Source organism: Aedes albopictus, chromosome 2 (genome assembly GCF_035046485.1).
Source record: "Aedes albopictus strain Foshan chromosome 2, AalbF5, whole genome shotgun sequence".
In the NCBI taxonomy this organism is placed as follows: Eukaryota; Metazoa; Arthropoda; class Insecta; order Diptera; family Culicidae; genus Aedes; species Aedes albopictus.
In genome coordinates, this window is record NC_085137.1 from 348152075 (window position 1) to 348164678 (window position 12604).

Below are 12604 nucleotides of genomic sequence, written 5' to 3' on the forward strand. Positions count from 1 at the left end.
TATTCGTGGCATTTTCGGAGGATTTACCTCACGGAAGATCTGGTCCGTTGTCGAGCGGCTGTCGATGAAGCCGGCTTGATAGCTTACCACAAACTCATTTACTTTGGGTGAAAGACGACGGAAGATAATCTGGGATAGCACTTTGTAGGCGGCATGCAAAATTGTGATCGCTACGAAGTTCTCACACTCCAACTTATCACCTTACTTGTAGATGGGGCAATAAAAAGGTTATTAAAAACTTTTTGCAATTTCTCATCGTAATAGGCTGTTTTACCTCACGCAAATGTGCCAGGAAAAGCCTACTTTCCCACACCAAATTAACAGTGCTGTAATGGTTCATTACAGCACTGATTTGCGTTGCGTAATGAACCATTACAGCACTGTTTTCAGTTTTGATCAGCTTCTTGATGCTTCCTGCACGCAGGTTTGAAAAATTGTGACAGCTGACAGTATAACCTGCTATGATCAGACTTGGCTATGGACATCAGTGAGCAGTTTGATGTGAAAGTATTATTAAAACTATCCTCAAGTGGTAGTTTATGAAATTGCAAAAAATGTTGTACGCAACTCGGTACAGAACTCGATTTTTACAGCACTCGTCGTAATTATCCAACTCGGCAAGCCTCGTTCATTCTGCACCTTGTTGCGTAAACAAACAAAAAAACACATAGGAAAGTGGAACCATCTCGGTACTTTTCTGCTATAACTCAGCCAATTCTGAACCAATCGACACAATTTTTGGAACGTGATGAGATACGTATAGTATCTAGCTGTGTTCAAAATTTCAAGCCAATTGGTTTTGAATTGACTGAGTTATAGCGCAGAGTGCCCAAAATACCGGTCGCTGCCCAAGTGGTTCATTACCCTATTCAACATTTCACAGGTGGTGGGTTGCTCCTGCAAGTTGTAGGCAAATATTATTCTTTAATCTCATGTCTCTACATTGCTTAAAATATGTTTTTTTTTTCTTAATTTGAACACTTTTTTTGTGCTTTATGTTTTAAGATTCGAAACATATTTTCAATTATACAAGCTTTAAATACAAAATCACATTATGAAACAAGTTTACGAAGAAAAACGCTATGAGTACAATCCTCCACATAACACAAACTGTAGCCAGCACGAAACAAAAACTTTCCTTTCAACAACGACAATCTGATTACCCATTCATTTCTGCAGAAGCTCATTACAGCGACAAATTGTAGACATCCTGCATATACAATTCTCATCCCGACAAAAAAAAAGCTTCATCTCATTTCCCATCTTCAATATTTCACGCATCGATGTTCGCGACTGCAATTAAAAACTTATTCCGCTACCACACCGTCCGTTTCCAATCCATCCACGATTTCACCTCGCCACATTTTCACGAAGAGCTTCGTCATGCCACCTACCAACCAAACCAAAAACCACCCCTTCCCATTGTGATGATGATGATCAACTTATGCATACCTACATATCTAGGTTCATCCTATCAACCCTTTCGAGTGAAAGTTTATCATTCGCTCGCGTTTGCCGTCTTGCACTTTTCCCCGTGCGCTTTACCGCTCGCAATTGCCACATCACCATTGTTCTAATTTAGCGCTAAATAAATAACACTATTCATTAATTAAAACGTTCTAATACTAGTATGAACTGCTTACGCTTTGAGCATTTTTCAGTGTGTTTTCACTCTCTACGGTTCCAGTTGTAAGTAATGGCTTGCATTAGTTGTTGTGAAGACGGTATTTTATTTACATTATAGTGTACTGACATGCAGTAATCCCTCCATTTAAGGTGCTAACAAGTGTTGTGGGTAACGAACAATAAGAATTACTTCATTTTTCGATAGATGTATTAGCATTCATGGGTTTAAAAGTAGAAACATGTATCTTACTAACCACCATACGCTCTCCATGAAGGTTGAGGCGTGTTTAGCGTGCTTGGTATCTCGTTTTTTTTTTCGTAAGAGATCCAATTAGCTTCAATCACATGAGCTACTAGAGATTCCATCTGTGTCCCCATCCCGCTTTTCCTAAAAACTAGCGAGCTTTGAGAGCAACTTCCATCGCGATGAAGAGTAGCACACATGAGGGCATTACTGTAGTGTGTATGAATTGATAAAACATGAAACATGTACCTGGTCATTATTTTGCACTTGGTGTAGAATTAGAATAGCTTGATTTATTTTATGTTTTCAAATCAAGAAATCGCAATACCTCACATGGCACGTAGAAATACATAAGGGAGCATTCATTAAGTACGTCACGCTAAAATTGGAAATTTTAGACCCCCTCTCCCCCCTTCGTACGGGGTTTTCCTATACCTAATACATTGCTTGTCACACTTTCAAAAAAACCCCCTCCTCCCTTATACCGTAACGTACTTAATGGATGACCCCAAATTTCATATGTATCACTGCCAATTATTTGGCTATCAATTGTTCCAACAGATGTAGCAGATGTTGGCAACTAAGCATAATTTTATACAAGAAAGGAATGTTGAAAACTCAATCTAAAAAGGTAACTTGATGAACTGCAACTTTTAGAGCCATGGTCAACTGAAGCATGCTTAGATGTACGGTATTCCCAGGGAATTCGAAAAAAAAACGCCACCAGAACGGAAATCGAACCTAATCTCTCCAGATTGGAGATCGAAAGCCTACTAGGGTTCGAAAGCCACAAATGGATAAGTGGAGACTTCGTCAGTCGCGCTCACCCGTTTAACCTAACAAATGACGTCAGCCTAATAAGTTTCCCAAGAAAGCCATGTACGGACTTCAGTTGAAATAACGCAACGATTAGTCTGGTATAGTCTTTTCTATTTCTTTCTAGTATGACCATACATTATTACTTTTGAAGTGATGTTACGGGCCATTGGCACCACTTCCAGTGAGACCATTCGCCATTCAGTGACCCATCCAAGTAACTTTACTCCAACGCCGAGTGTATACAGTGATAGACATTCGTTTAGCCGAGAACAAATAAAGTATCAGGAAACTCATACAAAAGATTTTATGATAAAATTTTTTTATCGTAGTAATAGTATATTTAGTACAGTTTTATTAAAAAGTGATACATTAAACTTACATATACACTGAAACAAAACCGAGGGTAAAAACCCTTCAAATTTCATTTTTTGCCTAGACATTCGTTTAGCCGAGGTAAATGAAAAATTGGTTTTCAATAAATTTTTTTGCAATTTCGTGAGTATATTTCGAGCATATACTCCAAGGCATTTAGTTTATGACGTGTTAGCAAGATATTTGACCTTAAAAGTTTGTTTATTTGTGAAATTCAGAGAAATGTTATAAAAAAATGTCCCGATAAGGAGAAGCGACGATTTCTGTAAACACTCGAACGTAAGCTAGATTGGCAGTTTTGAAAATATGGCACAGAATTATTGTCAGAAATGTTCAAATTATTGCATAAAATGACATGAAAAAATAAGTATATTGGTTTTTGGTTGGTTAAACTTTAAAATGGGATTGATAAAAGCTAAAATAAATGGTTCTGCATTGAAATAAATACGTGCCCTAATGGCTGTGGAGTATACCTGTTTGATACTACAATTACTAAATGAGTTAGAAGACTGCAAAGTGAAAGAACTGCAAGAAATGTCAGATTTTGTGTACCCTGTTTATTCAAAAGCAGATGCTCATAAGGGGTCGTCCATAAATGACGTAGCTTGTTGGGGGGGGAGGGGGGTGTTTGTGATTTTGTGACGAAGTGTGACGATAGGGGGTAGGGGTTCATGATATGCTACGTAGCTTTCTACTAAGCTCATTGAAAAAAAAGCATTTCGTAATTAATAAAATTTATACTTGCATTAAGATTATTATCCAGTAAAAAAACAAATATTGCATCTATTTTTTCCATCACTTTAATGTAAATAACAAATAATGGACATAAATGCCGGCTTCTTTTCATAAGACATGCAGCTATCGGAGGCAACAACTGTATCTGAGAAAATTGTGTAAAAATAATAAATATTGAAATAATGATGTGTATAAAAATCAATGTCGCTCAAATGCTTCTCAAGACCAATAGTTTGCTGCTTGCTATAGGACACTGCACCCCGCTGAGGTTGCGAAGCAATTTTTTTTTGGCATTGGACAAGGTTTTGGCATTATGGCATTTTTCTAGGAGTTCCTTATATAGTTTCTACAGGACTTCCTCGAAGAATTCCTCCGACAATTTCTTAAGGAGCTCCTCTAGCAGTTTTGTAAGGAATTTCTCATTATGTTCTTTATAGGTTTCCCCAAAAGGAGAAGGATAACATTTTTACAGGAATTCCTACTGGGAATCCCAGAAAATTCTCAATAATGGGAATCCAAAAAGAAACTCCTTGAGGAATTCCAGAATGAACTGCTGAAAGAATTTCAGAAGAAACTCCTGCAGGGTCCTTCAAATGTCATGGTGAATTTTATTCAAATGAAATCAAATTCATATTATTAATTAGTGAGCAAACTTATATCTTCGGAAGAGCTCCTATGCCAATATGGTATTGAACTGTATTGGGAGCATCAACTTCCTGTTCTTCGGCATTAAGCAAAACGATAGGTGGTTTATTGAGTCATTAGCTTAGGTGATAATCTCTTATGGTTGCACCTATGGTCTCGGTGTTGGCGATCTGAACCTGACAGTCAGCAATGTATTTTTTTCTTTCTATATTAAGGTGAAACAGGACGCCGTCTTATTTTTCCTATCTTGCCTTTCTTTCTAACAATTTGCCTCGCGATTTTGAAGATGGTAATCTCGAGTTCTATCGCACTGAAGATGCTGAAAACCAATCAGCATATGCACTGCAAGTGAGCATACACAATGATAGGTTTTTGTTGCAAAATATGAAGTAGAATCTAAGATTACCATCTTAATAGCAACAGAGCAATGGCGGATATTTCTCCAACCGTCCGGTTCGCCCTTAACGAGATTTTTAGCCCTCGACTAGTTCATCTCGGGACCCATGCTTTACTTCCTTTCCGAAGAAAGAATTCACATTTTGCGAGTTTGTCGGGAGTGGGATTCGATCTCAGGTCCTCGACGTGATAGTCACGTGCTTTAACCATCACACCAGATCCGCTTCACAGTCGGCAATGTTTTCTTGCTATTGTTGTTTTTTCATAATATTCGTTAAACATACAAATTAAAATTGAAATTAAAACAAATTTTGGAGTTTTTTCGTTACTTGCTTTTCGGCATGATTTTTTTTTTTCAGGGGGGGGGTTGTTTAACAAGCTACGTCATTTATAGGGGGGGTATCCAAATTTGTGACGAAATGCTACGAGGGGGGAGGGGGGTATTAAAAATTGCTTAAAAAAAGCTACGTCATTTATGGACGCCCCCTAAAAAAAATGCAAGATTTGGTTAAATAATTGGCTTATTTCATTCAATCTGAAGAAATATATTATAAATGAGTCTTAGTTGTGAACCACATTCATTTTTAACATGATTTATTTGAAAAGAATGTCTAAATTATGAAACAAGTAGTTCATGCTAGAAACTTGAATACTTTCGGTGCCATTTCTCGAAATATGAGCCGTCCAATGTATATTATTTCAGCCAGAATACAGTCTAGAAGATATTGGGAGCTATTAGAAGACGTAATAGTAGTAAACGCTGTGATTTATGCAAGTGAAACCATCATATTTCATCAAAACAATACTTAAATACGTGATTTTTTGATGGTTTGTGTTATTTTTTTCTGTTAAAAACGTTGTTTTTCGCAAAATTTTAACCTATTTTGCTCATGAAACTTTCATTAGATTCTTTTGAAACACTTCCGATAAAAATAACTACATCAAATCTCAATTGAGAAACATTTAAATTATTATGACATATTTATATGAGATTCATGCAAAATTAATATGACAACACTTCCAAAAACGATCTAATTCATGATTTACAAGTCGATCTATAATGTAGATCACCATACAAAATGACTTTGTTGGATATTTTTCGAAATTTGATAGTTTTTTATTATGGAATTCTAAAAATTGTACAATTCGGCTAAACGAATGTCTAGGCAAAAAATGACATTTAAAGGGTTTTTACCCTCGTTTTTGTTTCAGTGTATATGTAAGTGTGATGTATCACATTTTTATAAAACAGTACTAGATATACTATCACTACGATAAAAAAGTTTTATCATAAAATCTTTTGTATGAGTTTCCTGGTACTTTTTTTAATTTTTTTTAGCCTCGGCTAAACGAATGTCTATCACTGTAGTAGAGCACCATCTTCGTCGGTCTTGGGCGAGGTTCCTCCAGTTTCCCCGAACGTGTAGCGATCGTAAATCTTCTTCAACCGCGTGCAGCCAGCGAGTTCGCGGCCGCCCACGAAGTCGCCTTCCTCTACCGGGTTCTCTGCTGCATATTAATTACGCTATTCTTTCTTCCGACATTCGCACTACGTGTCCAGCCCACTGAAATCTGCTGTATTTTATACGTTTCACAATATTCGCGTCTTCGTACACTTGGTACAACTTGTGATTCATGCGTCTGCGCCACACTCCATTTTCTTGATTCCCACCGAGAATTGTCCGCAGCACTTTGCGGGTAAAAACTCCGAAAGCTTCTCGTGACCGTAGTGGGAAACCGGAAGAATCAGCGTCTTGTATGGAACGAATTTCGTTTGCGTTTTCAAATAATGGGACCTAAGTTGGTTGCGCAATGCGTGAAAGGCTCTATTCACAGCCGCAATACGCATTTCACCTTTCGGAAAACGTCATTGTTACATGTCACAAGTGTTCCAAACAAATTATTCAACAACTTCAAACACATCCCCGTCAAACACTACCTCAGCACTAACACCACTAGGCCTGTCTCTATCTCTATCTGCTATCAAGTACTTCGTCTTGGTAGAGTTAATCGTCAAGCCTATCCTCTCTTCAGAAAAGCATGAGCTTCCTCCGTTGCCCTACGATTGATGCCGTTGAGATCAATATCGTCCGCAAAGTCGAGGAGCATGTGCGACCGTGTAATGATAGTGCCATTCATCTGCACACCAGACCTCCTTATCGCCTGAGCAGTCATTTTGAAAGAGCATCACCGTGCTTCAATCCATCCAAAGTCACGAACGAGGTGGACACTTCGTCTGCGATCCGAATACTTGATTTTGATCCATCCAATGTTGCGCGTATCAGCCTATAGTTTCGCCGCAAAACCATGCTCTGACATTATCTGCCAAAGCTCATTTATTTTCACTGAATCGTATGCTGCTTTAAAATCAAAGAACTGATGGTGAGTCTGCAAGTTATATTCCCGAAATTTATCTGGAATTATCCGCAGGATAAACATTTGATCCGTTGTTGATCGGCCCTCGCGAAAACCAGCCTGGTATCCGCCGACGGAAGACTCCTCAATAGGTCTCAGTCTGTTGAACAGGACACGCGACAGTATCTTTAAACGTGACGAATTTAAAAGAGTAATTCTTCTGTAATTGCCACACACTAATCTGTGCCCTTTCGTGTGGATCATCCAGCTGGTGGACAATTCTTCATCCTCCCAAATATTTGCAATATTCTGGTGAACTGATTAATGTATGTAGCTGCTCACTTCCGTGCTTAAGAAGTTCGACCGGGACCTCGTCCTTTTCAGCAGCCATGCTGTTTTCCAGCTCCTGAAGGGCCTTCTTAACCTTATCCAGTGTTGGTGGTTCCACTATTGCTTGACCGTCATCCATTATGGTAATCCTGTACCTGAGTGCTCCTTCACTGCTACCATTCAACAAATTTTCGAAGTGCTCCTTCTACCTGGCTGCCACCATTGTTTTGTCTGTCAATAAATTTGCTTCCCGGTTATTGCACATGGCGGGCACTGGCGCAGTCTTGTGTCGCGCACCATTGACAGTTGCATAAAACCTCCGCATATTGGTCCGGTCCATACTTTCTTGCGCTTCAGCAATCACACTCTCTTCGTGCCGCCCTTTTTTTATTGCGGAAGATTCGTTTCTCTGCTGCTCTGTCACCCTGTACCGCTCCCTGTTGAGCCGGGTACCTACCACTGCACTGGCATCCGACTTCTGGTGGCATTTTTGTGGGTTTAGCACTAATTTGGTGTCAGAAGTAACTTCATTGACTTTCGCTGCCTTTTCTATGCATTAAACATAACGTCAGAAGTAGTGCGCTGAATAGAGCTTCAGATTTACTATACAGCGCACTATTTCTGACGTTATGTTTAACGCATAGGAAAGGCAGCGGCAGTCATTGAAGTTACTTCCGACACCAATTTGGTACTAAATTCACAATATTTATTATTTTTGTCTTTATGCTTTATAGATATACCACCCACATAAACTGTTGGCATTTCCAGATCCGTTGGTATCTCTTATCCTCTCATCCAGCTTCTGTTGGTACTGTGTAGCAACTCTTCGGCTGACAAGCGTTTGATATTGAAGCGCATCGTTCAGTTGTTTCTTAAACTCGTGACGCCTCGTGACCACTCGCATGTCGGTCGCAAGGTGTGTTTCGGATATTCTTACGTGCGAAGTAGGTACAGCCGATTGCCATCCCTATAGCAGTAGCGAATGTCACAAGGTGAAGACCATTATCGTTGGTAACGGTGTGGAGGCCTTTCGTTACAATGACAGGTCGAAAAAAAACTTTCTCTGTGAATCTGCGCTTTTGCATCTCAAGACTCTCATAGAACTCATTCTTCAAGTCATCGGGTTTATCGTTCGTTGGCGCATAGATGCCGATCAGGCTGTAGTTGAAGAATGTTTCCCTCATTCTCAACACACAGATTCGGTCACTTATCGGCTTCTACCGAATAACTCGCTTCAACTGCTTCCCGATCACTATGGATCCAACTTCACGTTCTGCCTTATCGCTGCCGCTGTAGTACACGTGGTACTTGAATGAAGTGTTGGCGATGGGATCCACCGCTCGGAATTCGCGTTCTCCAGTTTTGGGCCAGCGTATTTTCTGGATAGCTGCCCATTAACGCCGACATTCTGCAGTTCACGAACCAAAAGCGCACCACGTGCGGGTTCATTCAAAGTTCTCACATTTCAAGATTCGACTTTACAATCGTTGTCCTTAATTCGTTGCCGGATCTGTTGCCGTTGAATCAATCCGTTTGCTCTACTATTTACTATTGCTTCTCTTGGTGTTTGCAGGTTTTCAGCAGGCTACTTTACCTGAGCCACGCTGTCTACATCGCGCTGAAGAGGCTGCCTCCTTTGGTATAGCTGACGCGATACAGCAGTTCATACTCAGCCGCTGAATGACACAACAGACGCTGTTTGAGCAGCATCTCCTTGGTGAACAGACGCTCATTCCTAGACAGACGTTTTTCATTCCTTGGCTCTGTTAATTCCGCTGTGCTCCCAGCTCCTCAACGAAATCTTCCTTATCAAAGTCTTTTGTTTTACAATTCCAGTCACATGTCCGCCCAAGTAACAATTTTGATTTTATCGAAGTTTTTTAGCGATTCAAAAACCCTAACCATAAAACCATTGATGCCGACTAGAAAATACTCTCGAGCTCCTTTATGCCTCCAAAAGTCCACGATCTGGCTAGTTGGCCCAGCCTTGCTATGATCTACAGGACTTCGTATGCAAACCGGCTTAGGATTTTGGGTTGTATAATAGTTTTATCAACCTTCTAAATAAAACCATATTCTGACTTGTCAAATATTTGTTTTGATTATTTTTCACTATCAATGTTCGATCGTCAGAATAAATTATGTTTGGTTGTTCATCCAGCCATGAATTGGAAAGATGCCGATGTAGAATTGAGATTTGATTTCCTATTTAATATGTGTTAGGAGGCATGCCACGGGAAATTTGTGGTGAATGTGACTGTGTTAATGACAAAAATATAAGTTCACCACACAAACTGTGCATTAATAGGAAGTTAAATGCATTTAATTTACTTAGTGGAATTGGACGTGAAAAAGGTTTTTTTCAACATAGCGGAATTTCAAAAACATTCTGAAAATAATTTGACTGAAACGTGTTGGATCGTTAAGTTTGATCTTAAGCGCTGTACGTGAAATCATAACATTGAGTAATGATTTTTCTGTATTTGCATAAATTATCCCGGCTAGGTGACATATTTTTCTGATAAAGCTCTGTGTACCTGATGATTTCTTCAATAGAGCTAACCCTCCTAAGGTGGTCATAACTGCGCTTATGATAGAACTAACGGTTTTATCGCAGCATTTCTTGGTCTATGATTCGGCCACGAAATCTTTTATTGGTTCTAAGCGTTGCCTCACAGTTTTGTTTATTTGTTTACAAAAAGAAATCTCTCCGACAACAACCGCAAATGCAAGTTTTATTGAAATGGCATATAATTAGTGATAAAACCAATTTATGACCACTTGCAAGTCTTTAAATGACGATGTTTATAGCAGAAGTTATATGATAGTTTTATGGATTACCAAAGGTGCAAAGTAAAAAACTACCACATAAAACTAATATAGAACAACTAGCTTTTTCACATGCTCGTATAAAACCAGGATAAAACATGAATAAATCTTCAAGGCATGGTGATTGTTACTTGGGCGCGTTCTCCTTTTCCTTAGTGTTTGCTAGTGCGTCTCGCTTCGCAGCTGTTGATGCTGCCGCAGATAATATTATGATATGGATTAGTGTCATTGCCATCAATTTTCAAAAAAATATAACAACTTGTTGGAATGCATCGCTAGGGGCATGGTTCACCTTACCGCATGATATTTATTTCCCATTGAAACTCCAACCAACATGTCGTTTGGAACAGGCACTTATATAGTCGATAAATATATCAGAGGTAAGTGTAAAGACGATCACGTTATTGACAATCACACATGCTCGAGGAATGACACGCTAGTGTGCCATTTCAACAATTGAGTCCATAAAGTTCCTATACAGAAAGGTTCCCATTAAGGCAAGGTTCTTCAACTTATTTCACCTTGCTACATCATTCTAAATATGTCTGCAAGGATTGAGTTGCAGTTGTATGCTGCAGAGTGATCATAAGGCGAAAACGATTGAATACAATACTTCAGCTGTAGCTCATGACAATGCTCTTGTCGTGTCCAACAATTTATGACTCTCTCTCTCTCTCAATATTCAAATATTAGAATGAGTTTTCAACTTCCCAAAAAGTATAATAATCATAAGCGCAATAACACAGATAGTAGTTTGAAAACAAATGTAATCATATGCGTACCTACATCGAAAAACAAGCAAAATGCACGTTATTAACCCTAAAAGGGATACCTTCATGGCCTCAGTTTCGTCACCTCGCTGAGTGTGTTCCATCAAAGACGAGCTCTGAAAGGCGCCTGGGGTCCAATGGACCCCAGGTATCCCTTTTAGGGTTAATATCATTTCCAGTGAATGGTTCAAACAATGCACATATTATCCCACACATCAAAACACTGCACAGTGCACACTCTATACGGATGACTCACAGCACTTCAGGATATTAATTTACACAGCAAAATTTCCATTTCATGTTTTGCACGCTCTCAACGCACACCCCAAACCATTCTCGCCATTGTCAATTCCGATGGGATTAAATTCCATCGTAAAATATCCCTTTTGCAAATACCTACCTACTCAGAAACTCCTACCCAAACAATACATCATGACTATTTATAATTAAACCGCGTCCAGCCATACCCGTGGAATCAAGATTGATGCCAAAAATATCCCACTCCCACTCCATCTCGGGTCGAACCCGGTGATGCAGTTCAGCATTAAACCGCCCACCGAAACTCAACTGTGCAGCAGGCAGACGCATTTGTAGGTTGCACTCTAAATGGAAATCCAGCCCATCGACAGTAGAGCAAATTTATTGAATTAATCAACAGTACAACAGACACGAACCTGCTGGCTTCAATCATCGACTGGTGGCTGTTTCGCATACATTCACCTACAGACAGACAGGCACACACGTCCTTAGTTCGGGTCACCGCAATATTTCCCAGCGATCTCGTCGCAGTAAGGGCTCCGCCAAAAAAGAGCATTTACCTACAGATGGATGGGCCTCCATGCGAGGAGGCTTGAAGGGTTGCTACATGTTAACATGGCCAATGCACACGCACAGACTATTGATGTTGCAAATTTGAATGAGTTGTGATTTGAAGCCATTCACGGACTAGTGTTTTTCAATCTCTGCTGTACTAGGTACTACTGACTGGTACGGTGAATGATTTTCGGATTGAATTCATCATAGCGAATAGAACTGACGTTTGCAAATTGAAAGCACTAGGGCTACATGTTCGTATTTCTTCGACATAGCAGTTTTGAAAGTTTTAATAGAAATTACCTTCTTGCGGTTTCTTTGTACTACTTCATAAATATGGATGATTATTTTTTTTTTTTTGTATTTAACAAGTGGACAAGCTAGACTTGAAAAGTCACATTTATCATATTATCACGATTTTCTCGCCCTGACTGGTTCATCCCAAGTAATTATACGCATCAATAACAAGCTGTTTTAGGCAGCACTGAAAGTGCTATAATTCAGTAATTCAGCATAATCAAAGCAACCAAGCTCTTTATCAGCACTTTCAGAACCTAGGAGCCCTATGAATGTATTATTTAGTAATGCTGATAAACTGAATGCTTATTAGCCATCAATAAGCACTATATTTGAATTATATCCGCAAACAGGGCTTCGTTCAATGCTATCC

At 39.4% G+C, this 12604-nt stretch overlaps 1 protein-coding gene across 10 annotated transcripts in view; it reads left to right on the plus strand.

The window, feature by feature from the left end:
• Positions 1-12604, plus strand: part of LOC115263194 (SCY1-like protein 2) — a 447209-nt gene that overhangs the window by 388016 nt on the left and 46589 nt on the right. The window lies entirely within an intron of this gene.